The sequence below is a fragment of the Vombatus ursinus genome, unplaced genomic scaffold, assembly GCF_900497805.2.
Source record: "Vombatus ursinus unplaced genomic scaffold, bare-nosed wombat genome assembly UNPS02014864.1, whole genome shotgun sequence".
NCBI classification, from domain to species: domain Eukaryota; kingdom Metazoa; phylum Chordata; class Mammalia; order Diprotodontia; family Vombatidae; genus Vombatus; species Vombatus ursinus.
This window is the reverse complement of record NW_020954642.1, coordinates 5749559-5772459: the sequence shown is the minus strand read 5'-3', so window position 1 is coordinate 5772459 and position 22901 is coordinate 5749559. Positions and strand designations below refer to the sequence as shown.

Here is a 22901-nt window from a genome sequence, read left to right as displayed (position 1 = left end):
CTTCATTGTTGTATGCAGTGAAACCTGGACACCATATCAGGAAACTGAACCACTTCCATTTGAATTGTCTTGGGAAGATTCTGAAGATCACCTGGAAGGATAAGATACCAGACACTGCTAAATAGAGGTAAACTTTATCTGCATCAGAAAGGTAGTGTGGTTTAGAGAGCAGAGGATCAGTCTCAGAATTGGGAAGACTGAGTTTGCCTGACACATACTGGTTAGACAAAGATCTTCTCTTTTCATTATCCTCAGACAATTCTCTAGGACTATAAATTCTATAGTATGTGCCAAGCTGAATGGGTAAAGTGAGTCCCCAATACCAGTGAAAGCACAAGTTGGGTCTAGATACAGAGATAAATAAATGTAGCTGTATGTATAAGCATAAATGTAAGTGTAGATGCAGATCTAGTTGTAGATGTAAATATAGGTATAGGGTAGACATAGATAAAGATATAGACAGAAATATAAAAATTTGGAGATAGTCACATACACACGTGTATAATTGTAACACTGACTTTTGATGGTTTTTTTCTTTCCCTTATGTATGTATTTCATTTAAAAACTACATTTGAAAAATTTAAAAGCTCTTCTGAATCTGATTTTAGATGTTTCTAGGACATATTCTCCTTTTAAGTATAGGACCTGGCTGAAACTATTACTCATCATGTAACTATATAAAGTCTTTTTTTATTTTAAAATATGTTTAGAGTAATTTTATTTTAAGCATATTAATATGTATGTGTACATGTGCATATTCAGTGGTCTAGTAACCTTTTCAAATAAGAAAATAAGGTTAATTTGCAAGATCTTTGTTTATGTTTTCCGGTCAAGCATCAATCAACTAATCCATAAACATTTGTTAAACATTTACTATGCTCCAGACATTGTGAAATTCTCACTAACTATCCCTTAGATAATACACTCTGGAATTTTGTCAGAAATTGAAATCAGGTTCCTTAGCTTATACTTTGCAGGCTTCAATCTCTTCCATTTTTTTAATAGAAACATTTACACTTCTTGGCCCTGCAGAAACTCTTCCTTGCTCTATGATCTTTCAAAGATTATTGACAGGGCTTCAGCTATTACATTAACAATTTTGTTTAGGAATCTTTGATGTTTTTCATTGGGCTCTGAGTAATCTAAACTCATCATGGACAACTAGGAAACCTCTTTTGTTGTCCCTACTCATCTTCAGTTTCTACTTCATGTTAGCCATTTTTGTTCTCTTTTTTTGTCCAAACTACAGATCATTTTCCTTGACAAAGAAAACTGAGGAAGAAAATCTGATCTTTTCTCCATCATCATCCAAACTACCCCCAAATAGTCATCCTATCCTTCCTTTACACACCTCTTTTCGCCATTATAGAGATAGTGCTGTGATTAGACTAGAGCTGTGATTTCATTGGTAAAATCCTGAAAGGGAAAACTTCCTTTGCTAATTCAGATTGGCACATGCTCTGCCACTTAAAAGTTTTAAAATGTAGTCTAGAGTAACTCAAAATTTTAATTGCTTTCCAAGGGTCAAACAGCTGATATATGTCAGAGGAAATACTCAAATCCAGGTCTTCTGATTCAAGGTTAGCTCTTTAGTTACTAGGCCATGAAACCTCTCAAGGTTAGAGATCTAAAAGAAAATCCATATATATTATCCATAGCTTTCCTCACTAGCTCATACTTTGCTTTAGTGTTCTTGACATTATTCTTTTGTCTTCATCCTATTACCACTCCTTGATTTCATCTTTTGGTTATGGCTTTTTAAAATCTAAAGTCACTTCATTTCTTTTCCATCTCTTTTCATTTTCTGGTATATGTCTATCTGATTACCTTTTAAAAGATTAACTGATAATTGCTCTATTTTTCATGTCTCTAATGATATTTAGGCTAGTTGAGACTTCTAAGGAAGGAGACTTAATTTTCTTCTTCCAGCATGTAAATAGTAAGTCATCACTAGGCCTTTACATGTTATATGGACTTTAAAAAAAAAAACTGTCTTAAGTTTCTTTTTACTACTAGGTTTATATTTCAAAGAGTCTACTCATCTCTTCTTCAATCATGAGGGACATTTGAAAATCCCTTTTTTTTTTTGAAAGCCTTTCTTTTTTCATATAAGAATATTATGAGCTTTCCAGAATAAGTTTTACCTTAGGTGCAAGCTATTGCTTTTCAGCATATCATATTCCATTTTTTTTCTATTTTTTTTCTCATTCTGACTGAAATCCTGTGCAACTCACTATCTTATTTGTAAAATGGAGGGATTGGTCTTAACAACTTAAAGTTCCTTCTAGCTCTAATACTATGAATCTATAACACTTAGCAAATTCTTATAGCAGCATTGTCAGACAGAACCCCAAAGCCCACCCACTGTCACATCTGGCCCCCACTTTTGCCTGACATTCAGGGCTACATTGTTTTAGCCATAGTATGCCAATGCTCCAGGCTTTCTCTCTCTAAATTTAGACTAATTATTCTGAAATACAGATTATCAACTGTGTCTCATTGTTTCAATATGTTGATTCTTCAATATATCTATGTTCCAATTGTTATGCATGTTCCTTTCATTACTTCCATCACAAAGCCCATGTATGTCTCTTTCCATTCTGTGTGATCTTTATCCAAATTTGTCCCCAAATCCTCCATACAAGATCCATCCAACACACTACATGTCCCCTCTGTAAAAAAAAAAAAAAAAAAAAAAAAAAAAAGATGGATGCCAATGTATCACTTAGGCAATATGTATGTTATCCCTGATTCTGATTTTGACTATATGATAGTCCTATCACCTAGCACATTTTAGGTGATTAATAAATGTTTTTTGACTGACTAATACTTTCCAATTATATATATACTGTTATGTGGCTCAGTGAAATCTTTTGTGGCACTTTTCATCCACAAATCATCATTGGTAATACCCATCAGCCTATTTATATCCATCACCTAAATTATAATTTCAAAAAGGGAAAAGGTTTTTAAAACTAACATTTAAAGGTGATGAATTATCCCATTAAGGAAAGGAATTGTGTGGTAATGTTCTCATCAAAATCTAAGAAATGCCATTCTGAGTCAGCTATATGGTCTATGTAACTATAAATTATTTCTTTTAGGGGAGAACAGGGACCCCAAAACATCCTGACATTTTCTTAATATAATCTATAGAAACCAGTTGAATCTACCATCTACCAATTTATCTCAACTTTTATCTAAATAATTTATGAGTTCAGACCGGTAGCATCTACTAGACATTGAATTTCATATATTTGCTAGGGTAACATAAAGTAGGACTTCCCTTTGTTTGTCTTTAACATTTTTTTTTGTTTGTTTGTTTTTGTTTTTGTTTGTTTGTTTTGTTTTGGTTTTTGATTTTTTTTTTTTTTTTGGCCAGGAGAGGCATAGCTGGCAAGTTTATTGGATAGGTGTTCCAGTGAACTCCAAACTCAGTACAAGAAGCAGGTGACAAAGAAAAGTCAAGGAAGATCATGGGCCCCACCCAGGAGGGGAAGCCCCCCAAAGCCATTTCCAAGCCCCAGCTTCTCCAGGGAGAGATTGTCAGGAAAAACTAACCCTATTTCCGAACCGTTCGGACCTTGGGGGCCGGAAGTAGGTGCGTGGGCCCGGAAGACTGTCTGTCTCGTCTAAATGGAAGGGGGAAGGACCCTCGGGAGCCTCGGGGCTGTGGGGGACCTAACTGCATCCCAGGGCAGTCTCGCGCTAAGGGGAGGGAGGACCATGCCCACCAGCCAGACCCATTGCCAGGGCCTCCCAGGACACCTCGCTTGCTCTGGGTCTTCGTGACTTGTGGGACCTTGACTCCTGGGTTACGTTTTTATTAATTCGAGAGAAGTAAAAACCGAATCTGGGGGTAGGATACAGAAGGACCAATAGGTGAAGGAAGGAATGAGTGAGGGGACGATGGAGTCATTCTGGGGCAAGGTTGGGGCTCAGTTACCGTCGCTGGGGCCACCCACCAGCTCTGGAGGGGTCAGGCCAGAAGCTGGTATAATAGAGGGAGGGGCTCCACCAGAATAGTTGAGAACTTGGTGTCTCCAAAAAGCCTAGTTCACTCTAGTCTCAAAGAAGCGTTGAAGACCGTTGATTGACTGGACATCAGCTGTGTCGTCCTGAGTTTGTTGAGTTTGTTGAGTTGCTTGGGCAAACTCCTGCGGGGAGCTGTACGGGGGCGACAGCCTCTCCTGGAGGCACGCGGATCAGAGTGAGATCCAGGGTGTCCTACTGCTCCACCGAGGGCGTGGGGTCCCTGGCCAGTCGGTGCAGGGGACAACACGGCTCGTGACAAAGCAAAGTCAGCAGCACACGCTCACACTTCTGCTGGTTAGTAGATGACAGCTTGGCAGGGCAGGTGTCCCCATCGGGGGTAAAGGCCACACTCTTGGGGCCAGGAAGAGAGACCTCATCTTGCCTGGCACAGGGAGCAGCTCCCCTCCTCCTCAGGCACCTCCTGCAGGGTTGGCAGGTGACACTCCAAATGGAAGCAGAATTCGCACTGGCTGCATATCACCAAGTCCCCTGACTTCTGGCAGACGCAACAAATGGTGGCGCTGTCGTCCACGGCTCCAGGGCAGCTGTGGCGATGGCGTCAGCAGCGGCTGCGTCGGGGCCTCCCAGCACTTCCAGGCTAGAGCTGGTGCTGCTGGGGAAGGCCAGGTGGGGAACCTCGGGCCCGGAGCGGTCCAGGGGAGGCAGCAGCAGCGTTTTTGTCTCCAGTCCCTCCACTCCTGCAGGGGGGGGGGGGGGGGGGGGGGGGGGGCCCCGGGGGCCCCCCCGCCCGGGGGGGGGGGGGGGGGGGCGGGGCGGAGGGCACCGATGGCAGCCTCTGTCTCTTCGTCCTTGACCATGGCCATGGGTGGCACAGGAGGACCCCCTGGAGTCCCCGGCTTTCCCCACCTCGATGACGATGAGGTTGAAGGCCTCGTTGGTGACCCCAGGGAAGACCTTGCAGTCCGGGGGTCTGGATGTCCCCCGTCAAGTCCAGATCGAGGAGCACCACGCTCGCCCGGGGCACCTTCCGCATGAGGCCACTCACTGAGTCCTCGCCCGACCTGGACCTTTTCGTTCCGGACACATTGGGCTCAGCACTGCAGGGGTCATCTGGGCGGTAGCTCACCTAGTCTTCCTGCAGGTCCATGGCCTGATTCCCTTCAGGATGGCCGGGGGACCGGGGAGGCCGCATCACTCCCATCCGAAACAATCTTGCTGTCGGCCTCGGCGCTTTTGGTCCAAGCATTGAGGTCTCACAGGAACTTCATGTCCCCCTCGGGCTCCACGGAATCCACAATCATCTTGAGGGCGCGGTGTGGCTGGAAATAAATCGGCTTCTTGGACAGCAGCAGGGCCGTGCTGTCACTCTCCAGGGTACGGGAGGCAAAGTGCAGGATGTGCTCCTGGTGCCTCTGGATCTTGGTCATGGTCCAGTGCTGGCGCTCCAGGCACTCCTGCTGCCCCGCTGTCACCTTCTGGGCGTCGTTGACCAGCACGCGGCCGCACTTGTTCAATTCTTTTATCATCTGCAGGATGGCCATTTTCACATCCACCTGCACCCGCTTCTGCACACCGGTCGCCTGGCGGATCAAGGTACGCACTTCTTGGTGTTCTTCTGCCGTCTGGCGTGCTTGTCCTCCAAGCGCTTGACCAGGGAGGCCAAGAGCTTCCTCTGGTTTCTCACAGCGCCCTCCAGGAACTGGTATTGATGATCTGTGTGCATTGAGCTGGCAATCCCGGCAGATGAGGGTATCGCAGCTCTCGCAGAAGAGAATCAGTGGCTTGTGCTCGTGGACTAAGCAGTAGACTGTGTAATCCCCATCGCGGTACTTGGCGGGGCCAGTGGAGCGGACGGTGTGGTCTTTGGTGTACTTGACCAGCTGGTGGGCCTCCACGCACATCTCACATAGGGGCTCCGAGCACTCCACGTAGTAGCTGGTAGCGGGGGCGTTGTCCTTGCAGCTCTGCGGGCGACAAACTGGCATCACTGGCCCCAGACTGCTCGGGAGGAGGCTGCCCTGGGAGTGGGGAAGATACGCACAAGCCACCTCCAGGCCTCTAAAGGAACCAAAAAACCCAATCTGGCCCTCAGCTGGGCCAGGCCACGTGACCTAGGTGGGGCATCCCAGCTCCTCAAGGACCGCAAAGTACGGAGGAGGAGAGAAATTATTTCCAGGACCCCTCGGTTGGGTGGGTGTCAGGAAGCCTGACTTCCTTCTAATTCAAGGTGGGCTCACCTGGCTGAGGGAGTTCATTTAAACGAAGCTAAACTAGCTTGGGGGGGAGGGAGCATGCTGGATCACAGCAAGCCAAGGTTCTAGTGTATGGTTGGGGGAGGGAGCATGACTCACCTGGCTGGTGGGGGGGGGGAGGGCAAGAGGACCAAGGCTTACCTGACTGTCCCCCTAACACCAAGGCTCACCAGGATGGCTGAGGGATGGGGCATGGCTCACTTGGCTGCCCCCCCCCCACCCCAGCACCAAGGCTCACCTGGCTGGAACGGGGAGGGCACCAAAGCTCACCATTTTAGCATGTTTCTTAAGCTTCAAGGTTTGAGGAGTAGAGGTGACCTTAGTTCTAGTATCTAGGTCTTAAAGAACAAGATCATGCTCCTCTCTCTGTAACTTTTGTAGACTCTAATCATATCCACCCATAACCTTCATATTTCTAGAAGAGAACTTTACCTTGTTCATTCTAATTTTCCAGGCCCATTTAAATGACCTTTATGCAGAACTTGTTCAGTACTCAGCACAGTGCAACAGTAAAATTGATGACTGTGATGGCAGAAGATTTTGCTTTTGACTACCTACCATCTGAGTCCTCTTGGATAAGACATGACAACTCTTTGGGCCTCAGTTCTCCCATCTGTAGTAGAACTTGGAGGTTGAAGTAAATGACCTATAAGGTGACATCTAGCTTTAAATCTTTAATCTTATGTCACTTTTTGAGAGCTAAAAACTAACACGGCATACCACTTACAAATACTCCCACTCCACTTCTTTGCAGAGATATGAGATTTACAAATGTTGTGTATTGCCCATGTTTTCAGACTTTTTCAATATATTGATCTCATACTAATTTTTCTCTTCCTTTTAGTATTATTTTTGGTTCTAAAATACTATTTGTTATTTGCAATAGCTCTCTGGAAGAGGTGGGGGGAAATACTGGGTAAAATTATGATGAATTTAAAAAATGCTTCAATAAAAACTCATTTAAAAGTGTAGCTCTTCCCTATATCTGATGAGTCCCTTTTCTGTGATATTACCTAAGTACATGCTCAAATTCATTAACATATGCTCCACTCTTAAGCAGACCATAGTTTTCCTGTTCCTTGAATAATAACATCTTACAAATATAACAGACTTTATATTTTTCAAGATCCTTTCATAGAGTACTTAATTTTTTCCTTTCTTTTTCTTGTGCATAAAGAATGGATTGCCATAGTAAAAAAAAAAAAAAAAAGCCATCAGTAAATGTCCAATCTACTGGTGATATCTCCTATCATACTCATCTAGGTGGTTCTCAGAAGAAGAAGCAAGTCTGTCCCTGGAACCACAATTTAAGAAAGAACCTGTTCAATGGGTTCCATTCCCATATAAGTAACCAAATTTGGCCATGGGATATTTTGAAATGCATCAATAGAACCTATTAATGTAAAGTGAGAGTCTTAGCTAGCTTAAGAATCAGTACTTTATAAAAAAGCACATGTGTTTGTGAAAAGTAAATTACAAGAAGGAGATTAAATCAATGATATCCTTTTTTTCTCACTTTTTTTTGTTATAGTTAATGTTACTAGATAAGAGAGAAGCAGAAGCCACCAGGTGGGCACAGTGGATGGAGCACTAGACCCAGAGTCAGGAAGACATGTCTTTAAACCAACCTCAGTCACTTACTTATTAGTGGTGTAATCTTGGGCAAGTCATTTAGACTCTGTCTGAGTTGTAAAATTAGGATAATAATAGAACCTACTTTCCAGATTTTTGTGAGGATAAAATGAGATGTTATTTGTAAAGCACTTTGCAAACTTTAGCTCTCTACAAATGCTAGCTGCTATTATTTTTGTTATAGTGGTCAGAAGAAAGGGGAAGCTATAATGGGGCAGGAGAGACAGGGGATTATTTGCCTGGATCCTGACAGGGACAGATGGAACAAATGAACATTTGTCGCCTGTCCTGGGCAAAACATCCTCACCACAGTCACTAATCATTGAGGGTATGGGCTGGAAGTTAGAGACAAATCTATAGGAGAGAATGAGTGTAATCCCATCTTGGGAAGGGAAGGAGCTCTTTGAAGATGGTTCACTACCACTAAAACATTTTCATGAAATTCATGCTCACAAGTGTATTAAGGAAAACTGTTAGAGAAATGTTAGTCTCCATGGTATAGTTCTGTGATGAATTCCCTTTATAGTCTTATAAGTCATTTATCAACTATATACATAAAGTCTTATGACACCTCTTCTATTTTCTTGAACTCCTGTGTGGTTTGGTGGAAAGTGCATGGATTTGGAGAGTCAGGGTCAAGTTCCAATCCTGTCCTTTGCTGGCCAAATGATTTGGCCAAATCATCTAATATCTCTGAAATCTGAGTTTCCTCATTTATAAAAAAAGGGTTACTGTATTTGTTCTGTCTTCATAATATTTGTACTTGCTAACAGGGTTGCTGTAAGAAAAATACTTTGTAAACTGCAAAGTGCTACATATTTTGGGGGGGGGCTAGGCAATGGGGTTAAGTGACTTGCCCAGGGTCACACAGCTAGTAAGTGTTATGTGTCTGAGGCCAGTTTTGAGCTCAGGTCCTCCTGACTCCAGGGCTGGTGCTCTATCCACTGCGCCACCTAGCGGCCCCATAAAAGTGCTACATAATTATGCAAGTTATTTTAAAATTAGTGTGTTATTTAATTTTTTTACGTATATGTGTATTCGCCATTAAACTAAATTGTCAGATCCTTGAAAGAAGGGACTGAGTCTTCCATTAAAGCATAGTAGTTCACTAAATGTCCATTGACTGTTTTTTTTTGTTGTTGTTGTTGTTGTTGTTGTTGATTTCTATCAACCTTGCTAAGCTTTCTCTTTTATAAATGTCTGTAGTCACGGTACAAGTGCTAACTATTTAAAGAATTTATTTCTGAGAATCTCTCTTGCCAAAGAAATTTGCTGGAGGGCAGTTGCAGAAGACTTCTGGTAGTTGCTAAAGGGACCATTGCCTGTCAATTTCAATAAATTCCTAGCTAAGTTGAAATTTAGTATAGCAGGGCATTAGAAGGTCAGTTTTTTTATGAACAGAAATGAAGTCTCCAAAGTCTGACTATGCAAGCCTTTGGAAATATTAAGCTTGTCATTGCCCCCAGGAAAAGAGAACACAATCTTTTTACATGCTAAAAGAAGGGGAGAGATCCCTTCCTGATTAAAATGGGGTAACTTTTCATTATACTTGTAAAGGAGAAATACAATAAATAGCTGAACTAACAAATTGCCATCTCTTTTTCCCCATTTCTGAAGGCAGAAGTGCTCTTCCTTCAAGAACAGGCAAGAGTGACAGTCTTTTCCTGGAGTGCTAAAGCATCACAGTTTCCAGATATTTGCACAACCAGGCTTTGAAGACCTGACTTTTATTTATGGAACATGGTTCTCCAAATATCCCATTACACTGATTTAGAAACTAGGAAGCTGTTTGTAAGGAGAGACTTTTCTCCTTTACAAGTATAAGAGAAGTTTGAGGACTGACTGGAGTCTTGGGATTTGTAGTTCAGAGAGACAAGCAGTGTCTTCTCAGCCCTGAGAGTGATTTGGAGCTATTATGATCTTTGAGACAGAAGGTAGAAATTAGGGAATTCTTAAGAGAAACACACCATCTGAGAGACAGAGTGGAAGGAGTAGGTACCTTAAAAGTTTAACTAAACCTTCAACTTTTGTGTTTGAAGTTTTGCATGTAGCTGTTTTGACTTCATTGTCTTCTTCTGAGTTTGTGTCTTGATAATCCATGTCACCATAGTAACTTTCTATGGTCAGGTTCTTTTTCTGCTGTTTGTTCATTTTTATAGCCCATTTCTTGAATTTAAACTTTATGTTCAAGTTGGGCTCTGCTCCTGGGGCATAGGGAGTGCTTTTCCAAGCTACAGGCCTTTATTGCTGCTCTTCTCAGAACTAGCTCAGGGGGGGTCTACAGGTTTTCAGTGTTTCCTAGGTGGTATGATCTAAGGAGAGGTGTGGTCACTGATTTCATGGTCTGTGCTCTGGCTTACCAAGGAAAAGAACTTATTCCCCTATAGCCATCAGTCCCAAGATTCCTCTTATCCTGAAACTGTGACCAGCTCCCCTGCTCTTCCGCAGCCACAATTTCTAGTGCTTGCCTCTTTCTTTCAATTGAGGCCAGGGTCCCTACTTGCCCATGAGTGACCACAAGTTCTCTTCTTCACCCTGGGATCTGAACCCCTGTTCCATTATGGCCATGAGGGCTACCACTCCTTTGGATTCTGGGACTGTGACCTGGAACTACAGAGAAGAAGTGCAACAGGGTCCTGAACCCAATATCAGCAAAGGATCCCCTGCAATTTCCCTCAGATCACTTGTTTGACCTCCCCACCTTCCATGGGCTGAGAGCTCCTGAAATTGCTGCTGTCACCAATGCAGCCTCCCCGGGGCAAAGCTTGTGTTACCTGTTCTGTGCACCCAAGACCCACCACCAACCCAGTAAGACAGACCTTTCCTGCTGATCTCTTAAATTGTCTTGGTCTAGAAAATGGTTTTGATGAATCTCTTGTTGATTCTGTCACACCAGAATTAGATTTGAGGCATCATTTTAAAGTTGTTTGGAGAGAAATTGGTCAGAGCTCAGCTGAATGTTTCCATACTCTTCTATCTTGATTCCACCCCTATGCCAATAAAAATTATTTTAAAGAAAAATTGCAAACTATTAGTAACTACATGAATTGCTGCTTCAAGTCCAATCAAATAAGCACTCATTAAGTGCCTATATAGGCACGATGCTAAATGCTTCAAATTAGTAATAGTAAGAGAAATGTGGTGAACTGTGGGGTTTTACTTCATACTCAGAAAACTGTTGAAAATGACATAAAACAGAAATAATCAATGTTGGTGCAATTTTGGAAAGAATGACAAACTAAATGAACTGTTGGCAGACTTGTGAATTGGTGAAAACATTTTGGAAATAAAATTTTAATTATGTTAATAAAATGTCCATACCCTTAAGATTTCATAACTATATATATATATATATATATATAGTCCAAATAGTCAATAATAAAAAAAAATGGACTCATAAATATCAAAATATGTTTAGCAGCACTTTTTGTACTAACAAAGAAGTGGAAATCAAATATATGCCCACCAAATACAGAATGGGCATTTGAACCAGTCAATCAATTGCCCCCACCCAATTTAAATTAATTTTCAAGATGCTATATCCTGATATCTTTGTCAAGTGAGAGCAGAGATTTGAACTAAGTATGAATAATTTCTATTAAATCAATCAATCATAAGTTTTAGATTAAGTATGAGAAGTCCTTGATCAATTTAGAAGTCCTTGAAAACCACTAGATGAACTTAAATGATGACACAGGCAATGTGTTCACATTGCTTGAGGAATCTGGTCGTGATCTGTTGGGACTCTATAAAACTAATGTAGTTTAGAATTAAAATTTCAAGGGGTCTAGTAGAAAAGAAAAAAAGAAGAGTCAGTCCTGTCAAGCCCTTAAGAAAGAATCACATGGGGGAGAGTAAGAGTCTTGGTCTCAGTCTCAGTCTTTGTCATTGTCTTCTCCCTTCCCCTATCCCTTGACTGGAAGAGGACCTACCTTGTGAACTTCAGTAACCAGAGGCTATTTGGACCTTTCATTTGAGTCTCCAGAATAGCTGTCAGCATTGAGAATTAAGGAAAAATAAGACATATTGAGGAAAACAGCTTCAAGACTCTACCAGGAGCCACAACATGTGTGTTTGGAAAGTTACAAGGCCCTCCTGAAACAGAAAATAAACTTGTAACGATCAGGACATCTGAGTTAACATTTTACCATGTGGGCTTTAAGTTTCAACACTCTTGTGATTCAACATGTACTAGTGGGCAAGTACATCATAGATTTTTTGGTATTGGTAGGGATATTTTGTACCAACTTTTCTTACTATCCTACATTAGTAAATAACCTCCTTCTAAAAAAAAACAACTATTTATCTGTCTAATTGACAGCAACAGATAATCCTGGGATGAAGCAAAATGGTGAGGAGACAAAACATGAGAGTAACAGCTCAAGGCTACTGCTAGAAGAGGGGTGGGGAACCTGTGTCCTCAAGGTCACATGTGACCCTCTAGGTCCTCTAGTGCAGCCTTATGAGTGAATTCAAACATCACAGAACAAACCCCCTTAATAAAAGGATTTGTTGTATAAGAACAAACTCCCATAATAAAAGTGTTTGTTCTATAAAACTTGGACTCAGTCAAAAGGCAGCACCTTAAAACCTAGAGGGCCACATGCGACCTTGAGGACACAGGTTCCCCACCCCAGTCCTAGACGCGGAGGGAACAAGTAGCAGTATTGCTGTGATGGCCCAGGCCACAAGCAGAGATGGTAGTTGAAAGAGTAGATTCAAAGTATTTGTTAAATATCAATATAAAGCAATATTACTGTTGTGTTAGAAACTGACTATATTATGAACACAGAGAAGCAGGAAAAGATTTATACTGACTGATCCACTGTGAAACTAGCTGAATCAGGAATACAGTATACATAATGACTACAATACCATAAATAGAAGAGGTAACAAAGAATAAAAAGTAAATGCTTTGAGATGATAATGACTAAGCTTGGTCTCAAAGAAGATGTCTCAGAGGGCAACTCCACCAACTTATTTGGAGAAATAGGGAATGATGGATTTGGAACAACTGTATGATAACAGACTCTAAAAAAAGTCAGTATTGCTGAGTTGCTTCCCCTACCCCATTTATTCTTTGATAAAATGAATATTTTATGAGATGGGAGAGAGAAATTAATTGGGAAACACAGGTAACATAAAAGCAAAATATATCTATGAAATATGTATTTAAAAAAATCTGCTATCCCTAAATCTATAGGACACAATTAACTATGGCTCTTTATTTCTTCATGCACTCTTGGATGCCACAGACTCTTTTTTTCTAATGTTCTTTTTCCTTCTATTTCATTAATCAACTTCTCCTTTAAGAATCAAATCCAGAGAACTTTAATTAGCATCTTTCTCAATTTCCATCCTTTGTGGGGATTCAAACTATGACTTTGACCTTATTTATAATTATTCTCTAATCAACCATATTTAAGTCATTGTGAGTCACACTGAACAGTAGGGCCTATTTTCAGGTGGTTATCTGGAAAAGCCCTAGGTTTGGGAACTGAGATCCCTGCTCTGATAGGATTAAAAACCTTGTGTGAAATGAACCAAGCATAATCTACAATCCCACATGGCACTAGACTAGACATCTCTAAAGATTCATGGTAAAGTCATTTGCTTCAGTCTTTATATTTTTGAGAGTCAGGGAAATGTCATGTCTGCTTTACAATTAGATCTTTATCTCAGAATGGTTTCCATTTGTGACAATGAATGGATCAATTTTTCTATCTCTGCCTTTTGGTATCCCAAATCCATCATAATTGATCTGCTTGGCCTGGGTTCTCCACAGTTATGCTTTCTTTTCTGAAGTATATTCACTAGCATTAAAATAACCCCATCACTACCTTTGCAAAGGTAGTGAAAACTTACATTTTTACTGAATTCCTAATGTACTCTCTCAAGCAAATAAGGAACTTAGAACCATGGAACATTTCATTCCAGACATTAATCATAATTACTTAGTAATATTGTACAAGGAGTTTTATGGCAAATGTGAACTTATTACTTAACTTCAGAACCAGAATAATTGTCATATTAGTACAAACTCCAAATAATGGCACATAATTCTGAACACCCACATTAAACAGTTTAATAATAATAAAAATATTTTGTCAGCTAATTTAATTTAACTTCAAGGCATAATCATTTAACAAATTTCTCAAAAAAAAATCCCAGATGTTTTAATAAGTGTAAATGGCATGTAGGTTGTAAAAATCTCTCTTTATTTCTCAATTGCCAGGCAAAATTTCTGCTGAAAGTTAACAATTATAGCTTCTTAGGGCTCCTATAGCTCTCCAATGTGTTTGTTATATACCATTAGACACCAGGTGAAGCCCTTTACTAATAGCAATACCCTTCAGCAATAGCTCTAGAGAATTTAACACTGATTGATGGCAGGTCACCTGGAATTGGTTGGCAGAATTTCCAATTTTCTGTTGGGAAATTGCTTATTTCTTGAAGTCTATTCCCATTTTTACAAGTGGACAGCAAGCTGAGATTATACATTATTATGTGTCTAACTATAAAATTGTGATGGATGGTGTCACGCATCTAAAGAGAGTTACGTATTTCGTTTAAGATTTAACAAAAAAACAACAAAAGTTTAAAGAACTTTAAAATACATTTCTTATCTTACCCAGAGCTCAAAAGGTTTATTCAGATTTGTAGAAATATTGCAAAATCACCAAAAGGTAGGCATTTAAGTGGAGGATTATTTTCTTTATAATTATCCTTTTGGAAGTTCACAGAGTTATAATCATTACTTTCTTGTTAATATCTTTGTGTTTTCTAGTCTAACCAAAGGACTGAAAGGCTAAGGAGGAAATTATTATACAAATGCTTATACTTATCCTAGGAGTGGGATGTGTGTGCCATATTAATTTGGAATCAAATAAATATGTATTTAAAAAAGAAAATAGTGTATATTCTATTACTATAGAATGCATTATTTGTTTCTCCAAATGGCTTTATAGAGATATTTGCTAACCATTTCTTGAATCAAGCTCCAAATCTCAAACTATTTATGTACAGTCAGTGAACTCAGGAGAGGAGCAATCCTATTATAAATGCAATAAATGTGATTGTTCAATTTTGGATAATTCAGGCCAAAAAAGAAACCTCTGATTTCTCAAATCAAGTCAGCAAATATTTATTGGGTAGCTACTGTGTGCCAGCACTGTTTTGTCCACTATTTTCTTTTATCTCAGTCATCTAAAAAAACCAAAACTCACTTTTACACTAATTATGTTGAACTACACACATTACTGGGCTTTCCAGTGTTTTTGTTTGTTTGTTGAGTCTATACTATAATTTCATCAATGCTGGAAACTTACTTGTGGAATTTCTTTAAATTATAAAGATCTGATTATTGTCCAAAACTTAGTCTTAGATACTGAGAAGCTCAATGACTTGCCTGAGATCATATAATTATCAGGTTTCAGGGACAGAGCTTGAACATATCTTCATTCTAAAACTAGTTATGTCTCTAGCCACTACTAAAGGATGTCTTTCTTGCTAATGGTATTGGCAAATCTGCATGTATGTGTCACTTTAAGATTTATGAAGCATGTGCGTTACAATTCTGTGAGGTAAGCAGTAAAATTATCATCTTCACTTTATGACTAAAGAAACTAATGCTCAGAGAAGGCCAGTGATGTCCCCACGGTTAGAAAGTTAGTAGTTATCAGAACCAGAATTTAAACCTAGGTCATCTGATTCCAAGTTTTGTCATGTACATAATTATTAGACAGTCAACTTGTATTTATTAAGCTGCTGTTATGTGGTAGGCACTGTGCTAAGTGGATGAAGATACAAAGAAAGGAAAATAAAAAAAATTAAAAAACAACAAATTTTTAAAAAGATCTTAAAGAGAGTACTATGTTCATCCCTTCTCCTCAAAATGACAAAGCAATCAGAAATGAGATGTAACCTGGTTTTATTCCCTAGATGAACAGTATTTAAAAGAGCAGACAGATCTCCTTCTAGCCCAGTACTCCCTTTTTCTGAGGAGAGCAAAGTTGTGGCTTCCTGTTTCCCCTCTTGATAAGAATGAAAGTCCCTGATAGAGAAAGCCTCTGATAGGTTGGGGAGAAGAGGCAATGACGACAGGCTCCTCTGCCACAGGTGGACCTCTCTATACATATGGTGTCCACTCTTATTTTTACGGCATCAAATCCTATATTTGGCTTTTAAAGCCCTTCATAAAATGGACCATTCCTACCTTTGCAGACTTTTTCTCCTTAATTCTCTCCATGTACTCTTCTATCCAGTGACACCAACCTCCTTGCTGTTCCTCACACACTCGAAGCTGTATCTCCTGACTCCTAAAATTTTCACTGGCTCTCCTTCATGCCTGGGATGTTCCCCTTTCTCATCTCTACCTCCTAGCTTGCTTGGCTTCTTTCAAATCTCAGCTAAAGTCCCACCTTCTTCAAGAAGACTTTCCCAGTCCTCTTAAAATTACTGCCTTTATTTTGATACTAGCCCAATTCACTCTGTATTTATCTTATTTGTACATAGTTGTTTGCATGTTATTTCCTCCTAGGAGCTCTTTAAGAACTGGGATTTTTTTTTCTTTTGTTTAGATTTTCGTTTGTTAGTTTTTTGTTTGTTGTTGTTTTGCCTTTTATCCCCGGCACTTAACACAGTGTCTAGCATGTAACTGATCATTGATAAATAGTAGTTGACTGGCTAATAATTATGCACATGATAAAACTTACACAAAGGACACAAGAAAAATAAAATAATATTTTATCTCAGAGCCAACAAATATGAAGCCACTGGTGTTTATTGAATAAAGGATTAACATGATTAAACCTGAGCTTTAGGAAAATCACTTTAGTAGCTAAGTGGAAGACAGATTTGAGAGGAGGAAAGAGTTGAGGCAGAGAGACTAATTAGGAGACTAATGCAATGTACCTAGTATTCTGAGTTTCTATGTACCTAGCATTGAGGTTCTGAATTACTGTTGTTTAGTTGTTTCAGTAGTGTCTGACCCTTTGTAACCCCGTTTGGGGTTTTCTTGGCAAAGACAATGGAGTGCTTTGCCATTTCCTTCTGCAGTTTATTTTACCAATGAGGAACTAAGACAAAGAAAGTTAATGTCTTCTCCTAGGTCACGTAGTAAGTATCTGATGATAGATTTGAACTCATGAAGATGAGTCCTGACTTCAGGCCCACTATGCTATCTACTGTGCCACCTAGTTGCTCTCTGAATGACTAGTTGTAATTATGTAAGCAAACAGATGAGAACAAATGGAAAAAAAATATGGTAGTATTCATGACAAGACTTAATAGCAGGTTGCATATGTGGGACCTGAAAGTGAGTGAGAGATCAAAGATGACACCAAAGTTATCAACTTAGGAAGGATTCTGGCACACTCAATGGTAATAGGGAAGTTTGGAAGATTGATGGACTTGGAGTGAAAGATAAACTAATGAGAACTTCAGTCTATCTCAATGCATCCTTCCCTCATCCTGAGTGCCCTCAGTCCTAAACTAAATATATAGAGGGGAGACAGCTCTTATCACTCCCAGAATGCCAAATGGACCTCTGCATTCCATCAGTCATGGCCATGAAATTACTGAGGATAGGGTGAGGGCAAGAACTATGCATACAAGGGGGCAGGAAATTATTATTTTTTCATTTTTATCAGCAGAGGTGCTGTTATAGGTGACTAGGCTAGGTGATAATTATTTTTAACCCAGCTGTAGGATACTGCATTCACCACCACTAAGTACTAATAGATTTGAACTATTGTTCTGATCTGATAAAATTATTTTGGTTCTTAATTTCATCACCTAAAGTATTAGCTATCCCAACATACTCCCTCTACAACAACTTAAAAACCATGCCAATTCATTTCTCAGATATATAGATAACTGAGTCAAATTTATAAGAATATATTTCATTCCCCCATTGATTAATGGTCAAAGGATATGAGCAGCAGTTTTCAGATGAAGAAATCAAAGCTATCTATAGTCATATAAAAATGTTCTCAATCACTATTGATTAGAGAAATGCAAAATTAAAACAACTTTGAGGTACCACCTCACACCTATCAGATTGGGTAATATGACAGAAAAGGAAAATGTTAAATGTTGGTGGGAAAGTGGGGAAATTGGGATATTAATGCACTGTTGGCAGAGTTGTGAAATGATCTAACAATTCTGGAGAACAATTTGGAAGTATGCCCAAAGGGCTATAAAATTTATAATACCCTTGGATCCAGCAATACAACGGCTAGGTCTATATCCTAAAGAGATTTTTAAAAATGGGGGAGGGAGTACCTACTTGCAGAAAAAATTACTAGCAACTCTTTTTATGGTGGCAAAATATTGGGAATTGAGGGGATGCTCATCAATTGGGGAATGGTTAAATAAGTTATGGTATGTTTTTGTAAGGGAGTATTATTATACTATAAGAACTGACAAGCAGGATGATTTCAGAAAATCATGGAAATAATTAAATTAACTGACACAAATTGAAGTGAGCAGAAGTAGGAGAACATTGTACACACTAACAGCAATATTATATGATGAAGACCTCTGAATGACTTAGCTATTCTCGGCAATACAATGATCCACGGCCTTCCCAAAGGACTTATAATGAAAAATGCTGTCCACTTCCGGAGAAATAACTGATGTTGTATGAATATAGACTGAATCATAATTTTTTCTCTTCCTTTCTTTCTTTTTCTATCTTTTTTTCCCTTTTTTGTTAATCCTCTTGCACAAAATTACTGGTATGTAAATGTTTTATATGATTGTACATATATAACCTATACCAGATTGCTTACTGTCTTACAGAAGGGAGAGGAGAGGGAGAGAGGGATAGAACTTGGAACTCAAAGCTTAAAAAAGATGTTAAAAATTGTTTTTATGTATAATTGAAGAAAAAATAAAATATTACTAAAACACACCAAATTGAACTATGCTTATGAAAGTCAACAACAAAAAAATCATGGTGTGTCATTTTCCCAGACCAGGGATACTTAGGAACACAGAAAGAGAGGTCTTCAGATTCTGAGGTGGGGTCTGGCAAGAATTATGATGGAAGAGTCTTTGGCTGTAAGCTATGGCTGTAGCAGTAGCAGGGAGCTGTGCAGAGTCCAGGAATAGTAAAGGATTTGAACACTGTATCAGAAAGAAATCCCAGGGGAGTGTTGTACTAACACTAGGTACAGGATTTGGTGCCATTTGGCAGCTCTGTTGCCCAGTTCTGGTTCTTGCTTCTAGAGTGAAGAGGAGGGAGGAGGAGCAGGGAGCAGGGGATGTAACTGTGTAAGGACTAGAGCACAGACCAGGAAAGAAGTAAGCAGACCTTTCTCCAGATTATACAACATTGGAAGTACAAAAAAATCTTACAGGCCTCCACTAAGCTATGAACATAGCAAAAGGACATAAAAGAGAGAAGACCAGGCCATAAACCCTCACATCCCTAAAGGTGAGGAGAACCCAACTCTATCATGAAGTCCAAAGTCAAGAAAAATGAAAAAAAATGGACAACAACAAAAAAGAACCTAATAATATAAAGTCACTATTGTGACAGAAAAACTCATGACACAAACTCAGAAGAAGACAATGACTTGAAAATATCTATAAGAAAATCCTCAGATAAAAATGCAAATTGGATAAAAGTCCTATGAGAATTCCTAGAAGATCTAAATAAAGACATATAAAAGAGCAAAAATAAAGATTTTAAAAATCAAGTGAGTTTTATAGGGAAAAAATTAAAGCTATGATAGTTATGCAAAAAATTAAGGAAAGAGAATTAATAGCTTGGTAAAAAGAGGCACAAAATACTGAAGAAAATAGCTCCTTAAAATCAGAATTGTCTTAATATTAAAAGACAAAAATTCACTGAAAGAAATAACTCCTCACAAATGAGAATTTGTCAAGTAGAAGTTAATGACTCCATGACACATCAAGAGAAAAAGTTGAATACTTTGACAAAGTAAAAAGACTGAAAAAAAAATAGAAGAAAACATGAAACATCTCATAGGAAAAAAAAAAAACAACCTGGAAATAGATCCAGAAGAGATAATTTAAGAATTATTAGTCTACCTGAAGGAATAGTATGATCAAAAAAAAAAGCAGCCCAGGAATTGTATTTCAATAAATTATAAAGGAAAACTGCCCAAATAACTTAGAGCCAGAGGGCAAAGTAAAATTTTAAAGAATCCACTAATCACCTCCTGAAAGAAATACCAAAATGAAAACTCTGAGGAATATTATAGCCAAAATCCCAACTCCCAGGTAAGGAGAAAAAAACTGAAAAAAGTCATAAATAATTCAAATACTTTAGAGCCACAGTCAGGATCACCTAAGATTTAGTAGCTATCACTATAAAGAAACAGAACACTTAAAATATGACTTTTAAGATGGCAAATGAACTAGTATTACAACCAAAAATAAACTACACATATAAACTGAGTATCAACCTGCAGGGGAAAAATAAACATTTAATGAAAGTACTTTATAGCAATTTTGATGAAAAGATTGAACAGCTGAGTAGAAAATTTGACACACAAACACAGGAGTCAAGAGAAGCATAAAAAATAAACATGATGCTATAAGAAATGACAAACAGAATGTATTCAGAAAAAAAAAATCCTGTAAAGACTTACATGAACTGTTGCAGAGTGAAATGATCAGTACAAGGAGAACATTGTACACAGTAACAGTAATATTGTATGATGATCAGCTGTGAATGACTTAGCTACTCTGATCAAGATAATGATCCAAGACTGTTCCAAACAATCCATGATAAAAAATGCTATCCACCTCCAGAGAAATAACTGGAGTCTGAATGCAGATTGAAGCATATTATTTTCACTTTCTTTCCTTCTTCACTTTTTTTGTTGGTTTGAGTTTTCTTCCACAAAATGACTAATATGGAAATATGTTTTATACATATGACCTATTTGAGATTACTGTCTCAGGGAGGGAGAGAGGAGGAAAGCAAGGATAGAATTTGGACCTGAAAATTAAAAAAAGAATGTTAAAATTGTTTTTATGTGTAATTGTGGAAAAATAAAACTTTAAAAAAGATAAAAATGAGTGAGACATAAGGGACTTAACAAGGTTAAACTGTTTAAAATTCTCTATTGGAATATGATACATGTAACTCCTGAGAAATTTGCAATCATTAGGAAAGTTAGAAAGAGTCTACTTAGACAGAATGAATATGTCTATTATGTTGGAATGATCTCAAAAGAAAAATGGAAAGATAAGAAGAAGGGATACACTGGGAGAAAGAGGAAGGGAGAAAAAGAATAGAGAATTTTTTTTGTATAAAAGAGGCAAGTGAAAAATGTTACAATGGAAGGTAAAATTGAGAATGGGGGGAGCAGACAATGCTTGAACACCAATCTTATCTGTACTAAATGATAGTATCCAATTCTTGAAGAAGTTAAATGAGTTACAGGAGGAAATAAAAAGTAAAAGTATATTAGTAGGGACTTCAATTTACCCCATTAAGACCTAGATAAATCTAAACATAAAATAAACAAGAAGGAAGTTATGGAGATGAATAGCCCTTTAGAAAAGTAAAACATGATAAAACTCTGGAGAAAATTGAATGGTTATAGAAAATAGGATACCTATTTCTTAGTTGTGCATGGAACCCTCATAAAATTGAGCATGTACTAAGGCATAGAAACCTCACAACCAACTGCAGAGAAGCACAAATATTGAATGCACCCTTTTTGGACAATAATGCAATAAAAATTACATTTGATGAAGGGCCTTTGAACTATGGATTAAGAATTAATTTGAAACCTAATAATCTAATGCCAAAGGAGTGGGTCAAACAACAAATCATAGAAAAAAAATCATTAAAATAATGACAACAATTAGATAGCTTACCAAAATTTGTTCAAAGCAATCAAAGCAGTACTTAGGTGGAAATTTATATCTCTAAACACTTACACCAGTGAAAGAGAAAAAAAACAACTTAACCAATTGGGCATGCAACTAAAATAACTAGAAAAAGAACAAATTAAAAATCTCCAATTAAACACTAAATTGGAGATCCTGAAAATGAAAGGAGAGAAAAATAAAATTGAAAGTAATAAAGCACTGAACAAAAAAAAATAGGAGCTAGTTTAATGAAAAACAAACAATGAAATAGATAAACCATGGACTAACTTAATTTAAAAGAAATTTTAAAAATCTCATATTAAAAATGAAAAGGATGAATATATAACCAATGAAAATGAAATTAATGAATTAGGAGTACCAATAAAGCTGACAATTTAAATTGATAAATGTCTACAAAAATAAGTTGTCCAGGTTAAGAGAAGAGAAAATATAATACTTTAATGACCCCATATTAGAAAAGAATATTAAATAAGTCATCAATGAGCTCCCTAAGGGAAAAAACTCAAGACTTGAAGGATTTGCAAGTGAATTCTAACAAACACTTAAAAAACAATGTCTTCCTATAGTATATAACTGTTTGGAAAAAGTACCTAAAGAGTCTTAAATTCCTTCTATTACATAAATATGGTCTTGATACCTAAACCAAGGAGAGCAAAAACAGAAAAAGAAAACTATAGACCAATTTTGCTAATGAATATTGATGCAAAAAAATTAAATAAAATGCTAACAAGGAAATTATATATCACAAAGATAATCCACTGTGACCAAGGTGAGTTTATACCAGGAATGTAGGGCTGGTTCAATATTAGGGTAAACAACCATAATTGACCATATTAATAACAAAACAAGGATCATATAATATAGTAATAAATACAGAAAAAGTTTTTGAAAAAAATACAACACCCATTCATATTAAAAACTTTAGAAAGCATAGGAATAAATAGATCCTGCTTAAAATGATAAGTAGTATCTAGCTAAAACCAAAAGCAATCATTATCTATAGCAAGGACAAACTTGAAGCCTTTCCAATAAGATCAGAGGTAAAATAAGTGTGTCCATTAAGACCGTTATTTTTCAATATTGTACTAGACATGTTATCTAGAAACAAGACAAGAAAAAAAATTAAAGGAATAAGCAAAAGCA

The 22901-nt window shown here is 38.2% G+C and overlaps 1 pseudogene; it reads right to left on the bottom strand.

Moving 5' to 3' along the window:
• Nucleotides 1–3562: 3562 nt before the first annotated feature.
• Nucleotides 3563–6251, bottom strand: LOC114027913 (annotated as a pseudogene).
• Nucleotides 6252–22901: the final 16650 nt, after the last annotated feature.